Below are 12,738 nucleotides of genomic sequence, written 5' to 3'. Positions count from 1 at the left end.
GGAGTCCATTATTAAGGAGACAGTAACAGGACATTTGGATAATCATAATTTAATCGGACAAAGTCAGCATGGTTTTATGAAGGGGAAGTCATGTTTGACAAATTTGCTGGAGTTCTTTGAGGAAATAACATATCGGGTGGATAAAGGGGAACCAGTGGACGTAGTGTATTTAGACTTCCAAAAGGCATTTGACAAGGTGCCACACAAAAGATTATTGCTTAAGATAAAAAATCACGGGATTGGGGGTAATATTCTGGCATGGATAGAGGATTGGCTATCTAACAGAAGGCAGAGAGTTGGGATAAATGGTTCATTCTCAGACTGGCAATCAGTAACTAGTGGTGTTCCGCAGGGGTCAGTGCTGGGTCCCCAACGCTTTACAATCTATATTAACGATTTGGAGGAGGGGACCGAGTGTAACATATCAAAGTTTGCAGATGATACTAAGATGGGAGGGAAAGTAATGAGTGAGGAGGACATAAAAAACCTGCAAGGGGACATAGACAGGCTAAGTAAGTGGGCAGAGATTTGGCAGATGGAATACAATACTGGAAAGTGTGAGGTTATGCACTTTGGCAGGAAAAATCGTAGAGCAAGTTATTATCTTAATGGCAAGAAACTGGAAAGTACTGAAGTACAAAGGGATCTGGGGGTCCTAGTGCACGAATCTCAAAAGGTTAGTATGCAGGTGCAGCAAGTGATTAAGAAGGCCAATGGAATATTGGCTTTCATTGCTAGGGGGATAGAATATAAAAATAGGGAGGTATTGCTTCAGTTGTACAAGGTATTGGTGAGACCGCACCTGGAATACTGCATACAGTTTTGGTTTCCATACTTAAGAAAAGACATACTTGCTCTCGAGTCAGTACAAAGAAGGTTCACTCGGTTAATCCCGGGGATGAGGGGATGGACATATGAGGAGAGGTTGAGTAGATTGGGACTCTACTCATTGGAGTTCAGAAGAATGAGAGGCGATCTTATTGAAACATATAAGATTGTGAAGGGGTTGGATCGGGTGGATGCGGGGAGGATGTTCCCGATGATGGGTGAAACTAGAACTAGGGGGCATAGTCTTAGAATAAGGGGCTGCTCTTTCAAAACTGAGATGAGGAGGAACTACTTCACTCAGAGGGTGGTAGGTCCATGGAATATGCTGCCCCAAAAAGCTGTAGAAGCTACATCAATACATAAATTTAAAACAGAAATAGACAGTTTCCTGGAAGTAAAGGGAATTAAGGGTTACGGGGAACGGGCAGGAATTTGGACATGAGTCTAGGTTCGGATCGGGCATGGCCCTGTGGGTAGCGGAGCGGGCCCAGGGGCCGTGTAGCCTGATTCTGCTCCTATTTTGTGTGTCTAATTCTGTTAGATTCAGGAGATGGTTCTGTGATAGTAGATTGGAGGTTAGGATCAGATCAGCCATGATCTTATTGAATGGCGGAGCAGGCTCGAGGGGCCGATTGGCCTACTCCTGCTCCTATTTCTTATGTTCTTATGTTATGTGTCTTGTATATGTGTGTGTGTGTCTGTATATGTGTGCGTGTGTCTGTATATGTGTGTGAGTGTCTGTATATATGTGTGTGTCTGTATATGTGCGTGTGTCTGTATATGTGTGTGAGTGTCTGTATATGTGTGTTTGTGTGTCTGTATATGTGTGTGTGTGTCTGTATATGTACGTGTGTCTGTATATGTGTGTGAGTGTCTGTATATGTGTGTGAGTGTCTGTATATGTGTGTGTGTCTGTATATGTGTGTGAGTGTCTGTATATGTGTGTGAGTGTCTGTATATGTGTGTGTGTCTGTATATGTGTGAGTTTCTGTATATGTGTGAGTGTCTGTATTTGTGTGTGAGTGTCTGTATATGTGTGTGTGTCTGTATATGTGTGAGTGTCTGTATATGTGTGAGTGTCTCTATATGTGTGAGTGTCTGTATATGTGTGTGAGTGTCTGTATATGTGTGTGTGTCTGTATATGTGTGTGAGTGTCTGTATATGTGTGTGAGTGTCTGTATATGTGTGAGTGTCTGTATATGTGTGTGAGTGTCTGTATATGTGTGTGTGTCTGTATATGTGTGTGTGTCTGTATATGTGTGTGTGTCTGTATATGTGTGTGAGTGTCTGTATATGTGTGTGAGTGTCTGTATATGTGTGTGTGTCTGTATATGTGTGTGAGTGTCTGTATATGTGTGTGTGTCTGTATATATATGTGAGTGTCTGTATATGTGTGTGTGTCTGTATATGTGTGAGTGTCTGTATATGTGCATGTGTCTGTATATGTGTGAGTGTCTGTATATGTGTGTGTGTCTGTATATGTGTGTGAGTGTCTGTATATGTGTGTGTGTCTGTATATGTGTGTGAGTGTCTGTATATGTGTGAGTGTCTGTATATGTGTGTGAGTGTCTGTATATGTGTGTGTGTCTGTATCTGTATGTGAGTGTCTGTATATGTGTGTGTGTCTGTATATGTGTGAGTGTCTGTATATGTGTGTGTGTCTGTATATGTGTGAGTGTCTGTATATGTGTGTGTGTCTGTATATGTGTGTGAGTGTCTGTATATGTGTGTGTGTCTGTATATGTGTGTGAGTGTCTGTATATGTGTGAGTGTCTGTATATGTGTGTGTGTCTGTATATGTGTGTGAGTGTCTGTATATGTGTGAGTGTCTGTATATGTGTGTGTGTCTGTATATGTGTGTGTGTGTCTGTATATGTGCGTGTGTGTCTGTATATGTGCGTGTGTGTCTGTATATGTGTGTTTGTGTGTCTGTATATATGTGTGTGTGTCTGTATATGTGTGTGAGACACTATGTGCCAGGAGATGGGTTGATATCCTACATAATTTCAATCTCAATCTGTCTGAATGCTTGCAATTATATAAATTTGATGATCTTATTTTTTGCAGCTAGGAAAAAACAATCCCTCTTCCGGGAAAGTCAGGTGCTCTGTACCTGGTTTAAATGCTTGGTTTGCGAGTTTGCTGAACTTTGAAGGTTTTTTTCCCCAAGCACATTAAATTTGCTTGGCTTTACATTCGCACTGAAAAGTTGCAAAGTGCCCCTGCTGACTGGCATCGTGGATGGCAGCCACTTCAAGGGTCACATGATCGGCACTGACTGAAGTTTCACATTCTCTAACGTCCTGGACTGAACCTGTTACACAAAACACAAAGAGGACAATCAAAAGGGGCTTGGCGGGAGAACACAGCTCCATTAAAAAAAACGGAGCAAGGACCTCTTCTGATGGGTTGGTGGAATAATGGGTTCACAGGAACAGGAGCAGGCCCTTCAGCTCCTCGAGCCTGTTCCGCCATTCAATCTGTTCATGGCTAATCTGTATCTTAACTCCACCTACCTGCCTTGGTGCTGTAACTCTTAACCCATGCCTAACAAAAATCTATCAATCTCAGTTTTGACATTTTCCTTTGACCCCCCTAGCCTCAACAGCTATTTGAGGGAGAGCGTTCCAGATTTCCACTAACCCTTTGTGTAAAGAAGTGCTTCCTGATATCACCCTGAATTTTACAGTATGCCCCCTGTTCTGGACTCACCCCCACCAGAGGAAATAGTTTCTCTCTCTCTACCTTATCAATTCCTTTAATCATCTTAAACACCTCAATGTTTGTAACCTTTGCTCATAATTTAATCCTATTTGTCCTGGTATTATTCTGATAAATCTACGCTGCACTCTCTCCCAGGCCAGATACGCTTCCTGAGGTGTGGGGCCCAGACTGATCGCAGTGCTCTTAATGTCTCTTGTTGACCTGAGTCATACAGACCAAGGAACTCCCAGGCTCAATTGTGATTTCAGCAGGGCAGAAAATGGGGAAACTGTTGTACCCGTGGATGAAGAAGGGGTGAAATAAATTGGCCAAGGTTCCTGCTCCTGATCACCATGAAGTAACCCATGGACTGGAACGTGTGCGCATTTGGATGTCGAGTGAGGACAAGATCAGGTTCAGGCTGTGGTGCTCCCCATGGTAGAATAGCTTGCTGACACTCACTGGCTGGAATTTTTACCTGGGGGCCTCACTGGGAGTTGGGGGGGGAGGGGGCGGGGGTGGCTGATAGAAACCGGATGTGCTGACCCCCGACCCCGGGAGGTGGGATCCAATCCCGATACCGGGGGGTCCGATCGCCGACCCCGTGCCTGGGGTTCCGATCCTGGGGTGTCAGATCCCTGACCGGGGGAGGGGGAGTGGGGGAGCTTGGGGCCCAGGGGAAGCACTCCTGCTCTGCCCGGCCCAAAAGGAGTGCGCCCCGAGGCCGTCCTCGCCTCGCTGCAGCTGTCGGGAATCCCAAGGCCCGGGACCCCTGGCCGGCCACAGTTAAACCTGCACAGGAGGTTAAATCCCAGGCTACCAGCCTCCTGGGGCCTGGTAGGCTGCCCGCCCCCCGTCCCACCTCCGTTAAAACCAGACATGGGCAGGTTGAAGGTGGGTTGGGGTCGAGATTCAGATTTTTAACACTTTAACCTCCCACCTGTTTTTTGGAGTTAAAATTCCCCCCATTGTGTAGTTTCACACATGAAGAATGGCCACATAGATGTGTAACTGATAGCTGACGGGAGCCTTGAATTAGGACCTGAGGCAACATCTTCAGGAAAGGAAGGCGGTGTATTGTGGGGATAGACTAAAGAAAGAAAGAAGTTTTATTTCTCTCGTGCCTTTCACGGCCTCAGGACATCCCAAAGCACTTCGCAGCCAATGAAGTACTTCTTGAACTGTAGTCACTGTTGTAATGTAGGAAAAACGGTAAACAACTTGCACACAGCAAGCTCCCACAAACAGTAATGTGATAATGACCAGACAATCTGGTTTTACATAGAAACATAGAAGATAGGAGCAGGAGTAGGCCATTCGGCCCCTCGAACCTGCTCCGCCATTTAATAAGATCATGGCTGATCATCCAAATTCAGTACCCAGTACTATGCACGGTGGCATAGTGGTTAGCACTGTTGCCTCACAGCGCCAGGGACCCGGGATCAAATCCGGCCTCGGATGACTGTCTGTGTGGAGTTTGCACATTCTCCCCGTGTTTGCGTGGGTTTTCTCCGGGTGCTCCGGTTTCCTCCCACAGTCCAAAGATGTGCGGGTTAGGTTGATTGGCCATGATAAAAATTGGCCCTTAGTGTTAGGGGGGATTAAATATGTGGGGTTACGGGGATAGGGCTTGGGTGGGATGGCTGTCAGTGCAGGGACCGGGTGCTAGGGTTTGGATGATCAGCCATGATCTCATTAAATGGTGGAGCAGGCTCGAAGGGCCGAATGGCCTACTCCTGCTCCTAGTTTCTATGTTTCCCCATATCCCTTGATCCCTTTAGCCTTAAGAAATATATCCAACTCCTTCTTGAATATATTTAATGAATTGGCCTCTACTGCCTTCTGTGGTAGAGAATTCCACAGGTTCACCACTCTCTGGGTGAAGAAATTCCTCCTCATTTCTGTCCTAAATGGCCTACCCCTTATCCTTAGACTGTGACCCCTGGTTCAGGACTCCCCGACCATCGGGAACATCCTTCCTGCATCTAGCCTGTCCAGTCCTGTCAGAATTTTATAAGAACTCTATGGGGGAAAAATTCAGTATCGCCCCGTTTGGGGTGCCATTATCGGCCGTGCGCAAAGTTTAGTGCCTGCCGCTAATTATCGCCTCCGATGGCAAACTTGGCTTTTATCGCCCCTGGAGGTGATTGGAGCGCTAAATCAGGTGCTTCACACCTGTCTTAAGGCGCAAAGGCCGAGGAGCGAGGCGCTACCTCAGAGCGCTGGCGAAGCAAGGAAGGGCAAATCAAAATGAACCTGCAAAGTGCTGCTCAGTACCCAAAACCCCTTCACACAGCGTTGAATCTCTCCAAAGTCTCTCTCTCTCTCAGAATGCGTGGTGCAAAAATGTCACCAACAAAAAAAGGCAGGAAGCGGTCGCCTTTAAATAGCACTCCCCCAGTCCCTTCCTGACTGCAAAACGCTCCCCTCAACCTGTCATTGCTAGCAGCAGGCGGTAAGGCAGGGGGTGTCACTCAATATCCGGTCCGGGGCGCTACCGGGGCGTTGCACACTCGACTGACGTCACGATCTGCCAGCACAGGAGATCGTGGCGGTAGTGTTTAGCGCCGCCGCAAAATGTCTAGTTAATTTCGCGAGCGGCGCAAACATCGCCGTGCCCGGCCATTAGATGCTTTGCGTCCCAATTAGATTGAATCTACAACCTTCTGACTCACAGGCAAGAGTGCTATCACTGAGTCAAGACTGATGCAGAGACTAGCGAAACTGCCGTTGTTCTCCTTAGAGCAGGGTAGGTTAAGGGGAGATTTAATGGAAGTGTTCAAAATTATGAAGGGTTTTGATAGAGTAGATATTGTTTCCACTGGCAGGAGGGTCGGTAACCAAAGGACACAGATTTAAGATAATTGACAAAAGAACAAGTGGAGTGATGATTTTTACGCAGCAAGTTGTTACGATCTGGAATGCGCTGCCTGAAAGAGTGGCAGGAGCAGATTCAGTAGTAACTTTCAAAAGGGAATTGGATAAATATTTGAAAGGGAAAAACTGTCAAATTCCTGCTTGTGGGAAGTGGGCTGCAAGCAGCTAATAAGAACATTGGAACATAAGAATTAAGAGCAGGAGTAGGTCATACAACCCCTCGAGCCTGCTCCACCATTCAATAAGGTCATGGCTGACCTTCGACCTCAACTCCCCTTTCCTGCTCGATCTCCGTATCCCTTTGAATCCCCTAGAGTCCAAAATTCTATCGATCTCAGTCTTGAATATACTCAAAGACTCAGCATTCGCAGCCCTCTGGGCAGAGAATTCCAAAGATTCACAACCCTCGGAGTGAAGAAATTTCTCCTCATCTCAGCCTTAAATGGCCGTCCTCTTATCCTGAGACTGGATCTAGACTCCCCAGCCAGGAGAAACAATCTTTCAGCTCCTATCCTATCAATCCCCCTCAGAATCTTATATGTTTCAATGAGATCACCTCACATTCTTCTAAACTCCAGAGAGTATAGGCCCCCAATCTACTCAATCTCTCCTCATAGGACAACACTCTCATCCCAGGCGGCCAATTGTACCTCTGCTATATCTACAAATATAAAAACCCAAAGATTTTATGTCACCTGACTGCCACCCCTTGCGTGGTTCGGATCAGCCTCTATTCAGATTTCAAGCATTTGATTGGATACTCCTGAACTCAAGCTTAGCCCCTTATATGCTTGTATCGTGGCTTTTGTGAAGTCAGCTCATAATTACAGTCAATTATTTCCACTCTGTCACACATGTTCACTGTTGTTGGGCCAAGAACCAGCAATAACATTGTGAGGATAATTGCAGTACACTGATAAACTGTGAATTTATCAAATATTCATGCTAATAGTCCAGCCGAGAATTCCCACACTATTTGCAGCATTCATTCGGAGCAAATAATCGGAGCCTTTTCTTGGCAGAAAAAATGGGGCCCCCACCAAAAATGATCCCTTCCCCCTCCCCAAAATTCACTCCTGCCTTTTTGCCACCCCCCCCCCCCCCCAGTCACGATCAAATTGCCTAATTTACATATATGTTAATGAGGCCTCGCGGGGCTTCGGGTTTTCCGCTTTTTACACTCGCCGTGCACTCTGGGTAAGTTAGACCCGAGGTTTTTTCCGTCACATTCTCATGCTAGGGGAGCCTTCTCCGCTTTGCCCGATTTTCCATGGTTCCCTCACCCGCCCCACACCCCCCACTATTCAGTCATTAAAAAATCTGGTAATAAGATGCTGGTAAAGTATGAAGCTATAAAGTATGAATATTTTATAAATTCAGCTGTGGCTCAGTGGGTAGCACACTCACCTCTGAGTCAGAAGGTTGTGGGTTCAAGTCCCACTCCAGGACCCTGAGCACATAAAACTAGGCTAACGCTTCAGTATAGTACTGAGGGAGTGCTGCACTGTCGGAGGTGCCATCTTTCGGATGAGATGTTAAACCGAGGTCCCGTCTATCCTCTCAGGTGACGTAAAAGATCCCATGGCACTACTTTGAAGAAGAGCAGGGGAGTTATCCCCGGTGTCCTGGCTAATATTTATCCCTCCACCAACATAACAAAAACAGATTATCTGGTCATTATCACATTGCTGTTTGAGGGAGCTTGCTGTGCGCAAATTGGCTGCCGCGTTTCCCACATTACAACAGTGACTCAGTAGGCCAGATCACCAACAACGATGAGTCAGCCTACAGGGAGGAGGTCCAGCATCTCGTGAAGTGATGCGCCGATAACAGCCTGGCCCTTAACATCAAGAAAACCAAAGAAATCATTGTGGACTTCAGGAAGTCTAAAGGCGGAAGTCACACCCCCATCCACATCAATGGGGCTGTGGTGGAAAGGGTGGACAGCTTTAAGTTCCTCGGAGTCCACATCACAGAAGACCTCTCCTGGTCCCTCAATACCTCCTCTCTGGTGAAGAAGGCCCAGCAGCGCCTATATTTCCTAAGGAGGCTGAAGGGATGTAACTTGTCACCCCTGATCCTCTCTAACTTTTACCGCTGCACAATAGAGAGCATCCTGACAAACTGTATCACAGTATGGTATGGCAGCTGTAGCTACTATGACCGGAAAGCCCTGCAGCGGGTAGTCAAAACTGCCCAACGCATTACCGGCACCCGTCTACCGACCATAGAGCACATATACCAGAAACGCTGTCTACGGAGGTCACGGTCCATCATCAAAGACCCTACCCACCCCAGCCACAGTCTGCTCGCCCTCCTGCCATCTGGGAGACGCTACAGATGCATTCGCACCCGTATGACCAGATTTAGGAACAGCTTCTTTCCCAGGGCTGTCATCCTACTGAACTCCACAAATAAACTCTAAAGCCTGCACATCTGCCAATGCACTTTATTATGGTTATGTTTATGTTAATATACTACAAGCCAAATGTATGTTGAATGTTTAAATGTCTTAATCTAAATGTACACTCTCGGGAGCCGCAAGCCTACATTTCGTTGTACTGCACTTGTGCACTAACAATGACAATAAAAGTTGATTTGATTGATTTGATTTTCAAAAGTACTTCATTGGCTGTAAAGCGCTTTGAGATGTCCGGTGGTCATGAAAGGTGCTATACAAATGCAAGTCTTTCTTCCTTCCTATCGGATTGTTGCTTAAAAACCCAACTGCTTTAGGCAGGGAAGCCTGCCATCCTCCCTTAACCGGTTCTGACCTACATGTGACTCCAGTCCTACACCAACGTGGTTGGTCTCGGTTGCATCAAACCGTTCCATAAGTCCCACCGCCACCTGTTCAGGGCAACCAGGGATGGGCAATAAATGCCCACAGCCCGATAACGAACCAAACAAAAAGAACTCTCCTTCCCAAAAGCGGATGTGCTAGTTATAATATGAGGAATAATAATCAAAGTTCATTTTCGATACCCTTTGCCGAATTGTTAATCGCCGTCAGACCCATTCTCAGCTGCCAACCAAAATGAAGGGCATCCCAACATGACCACCTCAAATTACATGGAATTACATAGAACTTACAGCACAGAAACAGGCCATTCGGCCCAACTGGTCCGTGCCAGTGTTTATGCTCCACGCAAGCCTTCTCCCACTATTTACTTCATCTTAGCCCGCCAACATGTTCCTTTCTCCCTCATGTACTTATCTAGACTCCCCTTCAATGTATCAATGCTGTTCGCCTCACCTACTCCATGTGGTAGCCTGTTCCACATTCTCACTACTTGCCTGCAACACCTCCACCTAATTTGGGTTTGGGGCACCCAGAAGATGGCCTCATCTGTGCCTTGGCATCAACTGTGATCTCCTTAGTGAGCAACACCTAGTAGAGCTTCAGATTGAGTGATTTGCGAGTGCTCCTACCCAATGTTCCCCCGATTTGTTTTTGGGTGCGCGGTCCCTTTAACAGGATGCGTGGCACATGCGCGAAATTTCACTTTGGAAAAGCGGGTCCCGGGCTGCGCGGGACTGGCAGCCGGTGGTGCAGCCGCGCGGCCACACAGCTTAGAGGGAACGTTGTTCACACCTACTTAACTTCCTTACAGAATGGGGGGAATCTTATCCCCAAGAACGGGTGAGTTGGGAGTGGTGGGGGCGGGTGTAAAAAGATTAGATTTATAGAGCAGGAGCACAACCCGGCTCCAATCACTTCCGGGTTTAACGGCGGCACGTTTGGATGCCGGTTAGAAACCTACTTGCCAAAGTCAGGGATTTCCTAATTCGACGTGGGCGGGTACTTATTGGTGCCTTTAAGAGATGTTAATGAGGTATATTTAAATTGTTTTTAACTTGACTCCAAATTTAACTTGAGCAGGATGGGTTTCCCGGGGCTCATGAAATGGAGGCGAGTTTGAGCAGTGTTATGAATCTTATGATCCATGAAGAAAGACTCATGAAATAACACTGGATGGCCAGCTGGTGGCGCCGTCCAAGGAGTATAAATACTCGGGCGTGGGCCCAGCTGCCCCAGGACATTTTGTAAACAGGAACTAGTGAAAGATAACTAGACCTCCATGTTTTGAAACAATTTGATTAAAGCCTTGCTTTATACTCGAACCAAGTGCGTAGTGAGTTTTATTACGTCAAGCAGTAGCTCAGGTGGGTATTTAAACTGGTCATTGTCCCATCTGAATAAAACCTCACTTCTTGGCCGCGATTTCCCCTACCTCGGCGGGCCCGTGGCGGGCGACGTCGGTGGCGGATCCCGAGCTCGCTGCTTGCTCCAGTCCGTTGTCCAATTGAAGGAAGTGGGTCTGATGACGTTATTTGATGACGGGTCATCAGCCGGTTTCCTTAAAGGGACCACAGCCACATTGATTTTGACCGTTGTGCTGTCAGTGTTCTACAGCATTGAGGTGCTGCAAACACTGACAAGCACTGCACAGAGGAGCACGGCTGCACCCAGGCTCTCCCATGGCTCCCTTCTTCTGATTATGGACGGAGTCACAGCACGCAGGGAGGTTCTCTTCCCTTCCAATGGGCGGAAGAAACCTCCCCTGGAGACCAATGTAGCCTGGTTGCACGTTGCACAGCAATACACAAGCAGGGATGTTGTCAGGAGGACCAGGCTGCAGTGGCGCTAACCTTTCAATGATCTCAGTAGATCACGAAACGTTACTGCAAAGCCACACACAACCTCATCCTGCTGTGCCGCTCATCCCATCCCCATCACTCTGCCTTCCCTACCCTACTCCTGCACACCCTTACTCACACCAACTTACCTTGCACCTCCACCCAACCCTCTCTATCTACATTATCACTTCCCCATCTCATTAGCCACCCCTCATACTCACCCTCATCCTAGTCCAATCATACCGAATAACAACACACAGGGGTAGGCACTTGTATGTTTTAGCCAATGTTCATGTAAAGTTTCTGTTAATGTAGTGTCAAACATTGAAACCTTTATTTTCAACACTTTGACCTAGAAGTTCGGTTGTTTGCGCCAGCAGTTAGCGCCTAAAGAGACCGAGAATTGGGGCGTTACCCAATGTTGGGGCGGGCGCAATGAAGATAGCGACAACTCCCATATTGACTATACATTTAACGCCTGCGCTAAGTGTTTGCGCGCGCCCGCGAGCGCAAGCAGATCATGACGTCATTTCAGTGTGCAACGCCTTTTAGGGGCGCCTGAGCGGATATTGGGTGGCGCCCGGAGCCTTTACGCCTAGCGCTATTAGTGACTGTTCGAAGGAGCGTTAGCAGGCCCTTCTCGGAGTCGGGGGGCGCTATTTAAAGGGGACAGTTCTAGTATAGAAGCTTCAGCCACTTGGCCTGTTCATTGCGATCGTTGGTGGAGAGAGTTGCTGAGCTACTGTGGAGCAGAGTTTTTGGAATTTAGCATTAGAGTACTTGGGACCTTCAAACCTGTCCGGAGCAGTTGGAGCACTAGACCTAACAGCCTTTTGACCAACTGGCATCGGAATGGGAGATGCTTTGGAGGGCGACCGCCTCATGGCCGAACACTATGAAGGGGCAGAGAGATGGCGGGAGAGAGGGCCGGTATTGGCCAGAAGGAGGAGGGGCAATGGAGGTCGGCCAATCCGAGGGTATGCTGCGAGGGTCTTTAGGCAGCAGGTGTCATACCTTGACATGTCGGAGGAGCAGTGTGTGCGAAGGCTCCGAATCGGGAGGGACGTTGTTACTGAGCTGTGCCACCTGCTTGCTGAGGATCTGCAGCCGCGTCTACGGTGCAGGGCCTCTCTGTCGGTGGCCGTTAAACTGACTGTTGCCCTCAATTTTTATGGCAACGGATCCTTTCAGTCAGCCATTGGGGACATTGCAAATATCTCTCAGGTTGCAGTCCACTGTTGCATCCGGCAAGTTACAGCTGCCCTTTATAGGCGAAGGCATCAATTCATCACCTTCCCTCTGACCCTGGAGAAGCAGACGGAGCGCGCGCAGGGCTTCGCTGCTATTGCGGACTTCCCCATGGTGCAGGGGGCGATTGACTGTACACACGTGGCTTTGAGGGTGCCATTCCAGAACCCTGAGGACTTCCGCAGCCACAAGGGGTTCCACTCCCTCAACGTGCAGCTGGTCTGTGACCACCGCCAAATCATCATGGCAGTCAACGCCCAATTCCCAGGGAGCAGCCACGATGCCTTTATCCTGCGGCAGACCTCAGTTTGTGACCTTTTTGAGGGGCCAGCTCAACCACGAGGCTGGCTTATTGGGGACAAGGGCTATCCTCTCTGCCCATGGCTGATGACACCACTCCGTGTGTCCGCCACCCCAGCAGAAGAGCTGCTCAACAGCAG

The 12,738-nt window shown here is 47.9% G+C and overlaps 1 pseudogene; it reads right to left on the bottom strand.

Annotated features, from left to right (window-relative positions):
- Positions 1-3,003: 3,003 nt before the first annotated feature.
- LOC147115492 (uncharacterized) overlaps positions 3,004-12,738 on the bottom strand; it is a 110,189-nt pseudogene continuing 100,454 nt past the window's right edge.

Source organism: Somniosus microcephalus, chromosome 6, assembly GCF_052327205.1.
Source record: "Somniosus microcephalus isolate GS21.2 chromosome 6, FLI_Smic_1.0, whole genome shotgun sequence".
Lineage (NCBI taxonomy): Eukaryota > Metazoa > Chordata > Chondrichthyes > Squaliformes > Somniosidae > Somniosus > Somniosus microcephalus.
The sequence above is the reverse complement of the archived record's forward strand: the minus strand, read 5'-3'. Positions and strand labels throughout refer to the sequence as shown.